The 6,330-nt window shown below is 47.3% G+C and overlaps 1 pseudogene; it reads right to left on the bottom strand.

The window, feature by feature from the left end:
• Positions 1–547: 547 nt before the first annotated feature.
• On the bottom strand, positions 548–4,667 carry LOC122925971 (annotated as a pseudogene).
• Positions 4,668–6,330: the final 1,663 nt, after the last annotated feature.

Genomic DNA, 6,330 nt, shown 5'->3' with positions numbered 1-6,330 from the left:
CGAAAATTTAGTCATGCCTTTCGGTCTGACCAATGCCCCTGCTGTCTTCCAACATTTCGTTAATGATATATTTAGTCATCTCATCGGCAGGTTTGTAGTCATATACCTAGATGATATCTGTTATGTCCCCTGGACACTCTGTGTCTCTCAGGTGCTGCTGGCAATGCTGCCCGTATCTGCTCAGCAAGTTATGCACACAGGCCGATGTACTACTTAACCAGAGCAAGGTTTATTACTCAGAACATTATGGCATTCTTACATGGAGGAGTCTTATTCCAACAGCTTCTGTCCTTATCAGATGTAATCCCTTCTCAGCCTCATGTGTCTGCTTCCAGTTCCCCTCACACACACTGTCTGACTTCCTGGTACAGCTCCTCCTCCCCCATCATGCATCAGGAGAAAAAGGGTAAAGGTCACAGTGATCTATCACAACATCACACCTCCTTTCCTCCCCCAAAAAAAAAAAAAAACATAACAAGAGAACAAAATGTTGAACACATAACATAACAAGGCAAGCGAGATCAGTTCAGCAAGTAGTATCTCCAACTCAGTTCTGTGATTTCCGCAGCACTTCATGAGCCCTTTGTCTCTGTTCCCTGACCTCCAATGTGTCCCGTAAGATTTCAGCACTTTGCCAGCGAGGCGTTTGACGTCTTTGACGGGTAGACCTACGCAGAGGTACAGCACCGGGAGGAATAAAGTCAGTCAAAGGTACTGGAGAGGTCAGTGGGCGTCCCACAGACAAATCAGGCTCTGCAACTTCAGGCACATGTCCGGGCTCCTCAGGAATATGGTCACCAACCGGTTCAGGGTTTGGGTGTAAACTAGTGGGATCATGCCAGACACCATGCCATATGTCACCAGCAGAGTTCAGAGTAGACTCTGGTGGGTGGTCAGAAAGAAGGGTCGGTTTTGTCACTAGTGGCCGGCAAATGCGTTTCCTCAATTGTGAAAGGTGTCGCCGAACACAAATGCCTTCCTCCAGGCGGACAAGGTACATTCTTCTGCCAAGAGTTCCATCAATAACGCCAGGAAGCCAAGGAGGCAAAGCTCTGTAATTCTGAGACCATACAAGATCACCGGCACGGAATCCCAGACGGCCCGGCGGAGGAGGTGTTGGTGACTGCTCCTGCGGACGAACTAAATCAAGTTTGGTGCGGAGATGCCTGCCAAACATAAGAAAAGCCGGTGACAGCCCAGTAGTAGCGTGTTTCGTGTTACGGTACATGATCAAGAATTCCAGCAGCTTCTCTGCTGACAGTCCAACCTGGTCCAGAGTAGACAGTAAGTGCTTCTTAAATGACTGCACAAATCGTTCTGCCAGCCCATTTGAAGCTGGATGATAAGGAGCTGTTTTGTAGTGTTGGACACCCAAACCACTAAGGAAGGATTGAAACTCATGCGATGTAAATTGAGTTCCATTGTCGGAGACTATGGCTGTAGGCAAGCCAAATTGAGCAAAGAGCTTCCTTAAGACTAGAATGGTAGCAGCTGAGGTAATAGAAGGCATTTGAAAAACCTCCGGCCATTTGGAATGTGCATCTACCACGATCAAATACATTTTACCCTGGATGGGGCCAGCAAAATCAAGATGGAGTCTGGACCACGGTTCTGTTGGCCATGGCCAAGGTTGCAGGGTTCCTCTCTTTTGGGGTCGCTGGGCTTGACAGCACCCAGGACATTGAGCAACATAATCTTCAATTGCTGTATCCATTTGTGGCCACCAAACATAGCTCCGGGCCCGCTGCTTCATGCGCACCACACCAGGATGGCCTTCATGCAGTATCCTTAGCATGGTTGATTGCAAGTACTGGGGTACAATCACTCTATTGCCCCATTGTAGGCAACCAGCATTAGTCACAAGCTCACATTTTCTGGCAAAGTACGGACGAAAGTCACCTGAAACACTCTCTGGCCATCCAGTCTGAACATAAGAGAATATCTGAGACAGGAAAGGATCTGTGGCTGTATGTCTGGCAATCAGGGAGGTGGACATGCAAGATTGTGGCCTGTGTACTTCCACTACACGTACCTCTCTTAGTGGGTGGTCATCTCTTAGTGGCAATCTGGAAAATGCATCTGCATTGCCATGGGTATCATGGGAGCGGTATCTGATCGAATAAGCATAAGCTCCCTAAAATAAAGCGTACCTTTGTAAGCGAGATGCGGTTGTTGTAGAAATTCCTTTCTGAGGGTTCAGTATTGACAACAGAGGTTTGTGGTCAGTGATAAGTGTGAACTCCCGACCATAGACGTACGCGTGAATTTTTTTGTGGCCCATACAATGGCCAAAGCTTCCTTGTCAATCTGGGAGTAGTTTTGTTCTGCTGAGGTTAAAGACCTGGAGGCAAAAGAAATGGGGCGCTCCGTGCCATCCGGCATGACATGGGAAAGCACTGCACCCAGTCCATAAGGCGAGGCATCACAAGCCAAGATGACGGGTTTCTTTAAATCATAGTGGACCAGAACTCGAGAAGACAGAATGAGTTCTTTAGAAAGCCGAAAAGCTTCTTCACATTTGTCTGTCCATATCCATTTAGCTCTTGCATCCAGTAAGCGATGTAATGGGTAGAGCTGGTGCGCTAGGTTCGGCAAGAAACGGTGGTAGTAATTTAGGAGGCCAAGGTAGGACCTGAGCTGGGTGACATTCCGGGGGGTAGGGGCATGGGTAAGGGCTTTAACCTTTTCTTCAGTAGTGTGTAACCCATGACGGTCCACCGTGTGGGCACAAAACTCCAGTTGAGACTTGAGAAATTCGCATTTTGACAGATTAACACGTAACCCATACTTTTGGAGTCTCCCTAGCACAGCTTCAACATTCTTCCTGTGTTCTTCATCAGTGGGACCAGTGATGAGCATGTCATCCAGTAGACATTGGGTGAAAGGTATTCCTGCCAGTACCTCATCCATGATCCGCTGCCAGATGGCTGGAGCTGGGGCTATGCCAAAAACCATGCGGTTATACTGGAATAATCCTTTATGAGTGTTAATGGTCAACAGATGGCGTGAATCTGGGTGTACTTGCAGTTGCAGGTAAGCTTGCTTTAAGTCTATTTTTGTAAACTTTTGCCCCCCAGCCAGTGAGCCAAATAAATCTTCAAGTCGAGGCAATGGGTATTGATCCACAAGAAGTTGGTTGTTCAGAGCTACCCTGAAATCACCACAAATCCTAATGTCTCCATTCTTTTTCTTGACAGGCACAATAGGTGATGCCCATTCACTTCTATCCACTTTCGTTATGATCTTTTCAGCCAATAGGTGGTCCAGCTCTGCTTCCACTTTTTTCCGCAAGGCAAAGGTACTGATCTTGCCTTACAAAAACGAGGTGTAGCACCAGGCTTCAAGAGGAGGTGGGCCATCTTTCCTTTTACGGTGCCCAAAGAGTCCTCAAAAACCTCTTTAAAACGTGACTTCAGGGATTCCACCCAATGGTCTACTTTAGAAAGCAATGTACATTGGGCAATGGTAAAAGGAGGCATGCCCAGGGCTTTGATCCAGTCCCTTCCATACAGCGGAGGACCTCCATTCCTTACAACATAAAGGCGTAGACTTTGACTGTGGTTGCCTAATGTAACAAGGGGCTTTACATAACCCAAGGGCTGTAGTAGTTCCTTGCTGTAGGTTTGTAGCGTGAGCTTTGTAGGTTTTAGCGGCAGGGACAGACCCGATGCCTTTAAATCAGTCCATGAAATGACAGACACAGCTGCCCCTGTATCAACATCCATGGAGACAGGACAGCCATTGAGTGTGACATCCACTTTAATCGCCGGAGTACTCCCAGCTACTCGAAACAGTCCAACATGCTGGACACATGTCTCCTCATCAGAGCTAAAACCGTTATTGTCCATATCCACACGGAATGTCTGTTTACGTCTATCTTTTGTGGTAGTGTTCGGGGAGCGAGAGCTGCGGCAAATGCGCCCAATATGACCAGTCTTCCCACAGCGAAAACAAACGACATCCTTGAACTTGCAAGCAGGCGCACTGTGAGTAGTGTTACCACAACGGTAGCAAGTCGGGGTCCCAGAGACAGAAGAATTAGGGTGGCGAGGTTTAAGCTGAGTGGCAGGGGACGGGCGTCTCGAGCGTTGAGTGATAGCAGTGTGGAATATTTCCTCACCCTGGCTTGCAGGAGTTGTAGGTGGTGCCTTCAGTAGGGTGGCGTCCCGTGTTGCCAACTCCATGACCGTAGCAAGGTCAGTGGCTTTCGTCAGAGTCAAGTCGGGTTCTGTGAGTAAACGTTTCTGTATGGCTGGGTCGCAGAGTCCCATGACGAACATGTCACGGAGAGCCGTCTGTAGGTAGTCTCCAAACTGACAAGTGGCAGCCAGTTTACGTAAAGCAATGATATATGTCTTTACATCCTCCCCGGCCTGCTGCCTTCTACCGTAGAATTTAAACCGCTCCGCGATTTCCAACGGCTTCGGGTTGTAGTGTGTATGTAGCGTCTGAATTAACTCAGGCAGGGACTTAGAGGCTGGCTTGTCTGGAGAAACAAGGTCTCTGAGGGTTCCATATGCAGCTTGACCCAATGCAGTGAGAAAAACTGCACTTCTCTTTTCAATAGTCACATTATTCGCTTCCATATACTGTTCCAGCCTCTCCACCCAGGAGGTCCATGACTCAGCTGCAGGATCAAATGGTTGAATAAACCCTATGAAGGCCATGTGTGCTAAAATCCACAATCCTCGTCGCCACTGTTATGTCCCCTGGACACTCTGTGTCTCTCAGGTGCTGCTGGCAATGCTGCCGGTATCTGCTCAGCAAGTTACGCACACAGGCCGATGTACTACTTAACCAGAGCAAGGTTTATTACTCAGAACATTATGGCATTCTTACATGGAGGAGTCTTATTCCAACAGCTTCTGTCCTTATCAGATGTAATCCCTTCTCAGCCTCATGTGTCTGCTTCCAGTTTCCCTCACACACACTGTCTGACTTCCTGGTACAGCTCCTTCTCCCCCATCATGCATCAGGAGAAAAAGGGTAAAGGTCACAGTGATCTATCACATCACAAAAAGAAAGATGGGGGCCTGCGTCCTTGCCTAGATTTCCGTGAGCTAAACCGGATAACCATCCGAGACCCATACCCTCTTCCTCTCATTCCTGACCTTTTTAATCAGATTGCGGGTGCTAGGTGGTTCTCCAAACTTGATCTTAGGGGGGCCTACAATCTGATTCGTATCAAGGAAGGGGATGAGTGGAAGACAGCTTTTAACACCCCTGAGGGGCATTACGAAAATTTAGTCATGCCTTTCGGTCTGACCAATGCCCCTGCTGTCTTCCAACATTTCGTTAATGATATTTTTAGTCATCTCATCGGCAGGTTTGTAGTCATATACCTAGATGATATCTTAATTTATTTGGCTGATCTGAAAACACATGAAGTACATGTCAGGCAAGTACTGCAGGTCCTACGGACAAATAAATTATATGCGAAAATTGAAATATGTGTCTTCGCCGTTCAGGAAATACAATTCCTGGGATATCTATTATCTGCTTCAGGTTTCCGTATGGATCCTGGGAAGGTCCAGGCAATTTTAGATTGGGATCTTCCTGAGAACCTTAAAGCTCTACAACGGTTTTTGGGTTTCGCAAATTTCTACAGAAAGTTTATTAAAAATTATTCAGTGATCGTTAAACCCCTTACTGACATGACTAGGAAGGGGACTGATTTTTCTAAATGGTCTGACGCCGCTAAAATTGCATTTTCCTCTCTAAAAGAGAGATTTACCTCGGCACCTGTCCTAATTCAACCTGATGTCTCCCAGCCTTTTATTGTTGAAGTTGATGCGTCGGAGGTGGGAGTGGGGGCTGTATTGTCTCAGGGTCCGTCTCCTGGCAAATGGCGTCCTTGCGCTTTCTTTTCCAAAAAATTATCTGCAGCAGAAAAGAACTATGATATTGGAAATAGGGAACTGTTGGCGATTAAACTAGCGTTTGAAGAGTGGCGTCACTTCTTAGAGGGAGCAATCCACCCCGTCACGGTAATTACGGATCACAAAAACCTTCTGTACCTAGAATCGGCTAAGCGTCTCACCCCTAGACAAGCTAGGTGGTCGCTATTCTTTACCAGATTTAACTTTGTAATCACCTATCGTCCTGGGGCAAAAAATACCAAGGCAGACGCATTGTCTCGTAGTTTCCCTGGAGGGGGTAATGTTAGTGATCCGGTACCTATTTTACAAAGAGGAGTGGTTGTCTCTGCTGTACACTCTGTTCTAGAGGGAAAGGTGTTAGAGGCCCAGGGGGACGCCCCGGCCTCTTGCCCCTCAGAGAAATTGTTTGTACTGTTAAACCTGCGTCTTGAGTTATTGAAGGAACATCATA

Source organism: Bufo gargarizans, chromosome 2 (assembly GCF_014858855.1).
Source record: "Bufo gargarizans isolate SCDJY-AF-19 chromosome 2, ASM1485885v1, whole genome shotgun sequence".
Lineage (NCBI taxonomy): Eukaryota > Metazoa > Chordata > Amphibia > Anura > Bufonidae > Bufo > Bufo gargarizans.
Note: the sequence above shows the minus strand (reverse complement) of the source record. Positions and strands in the feature narration are given on the sequence as shown.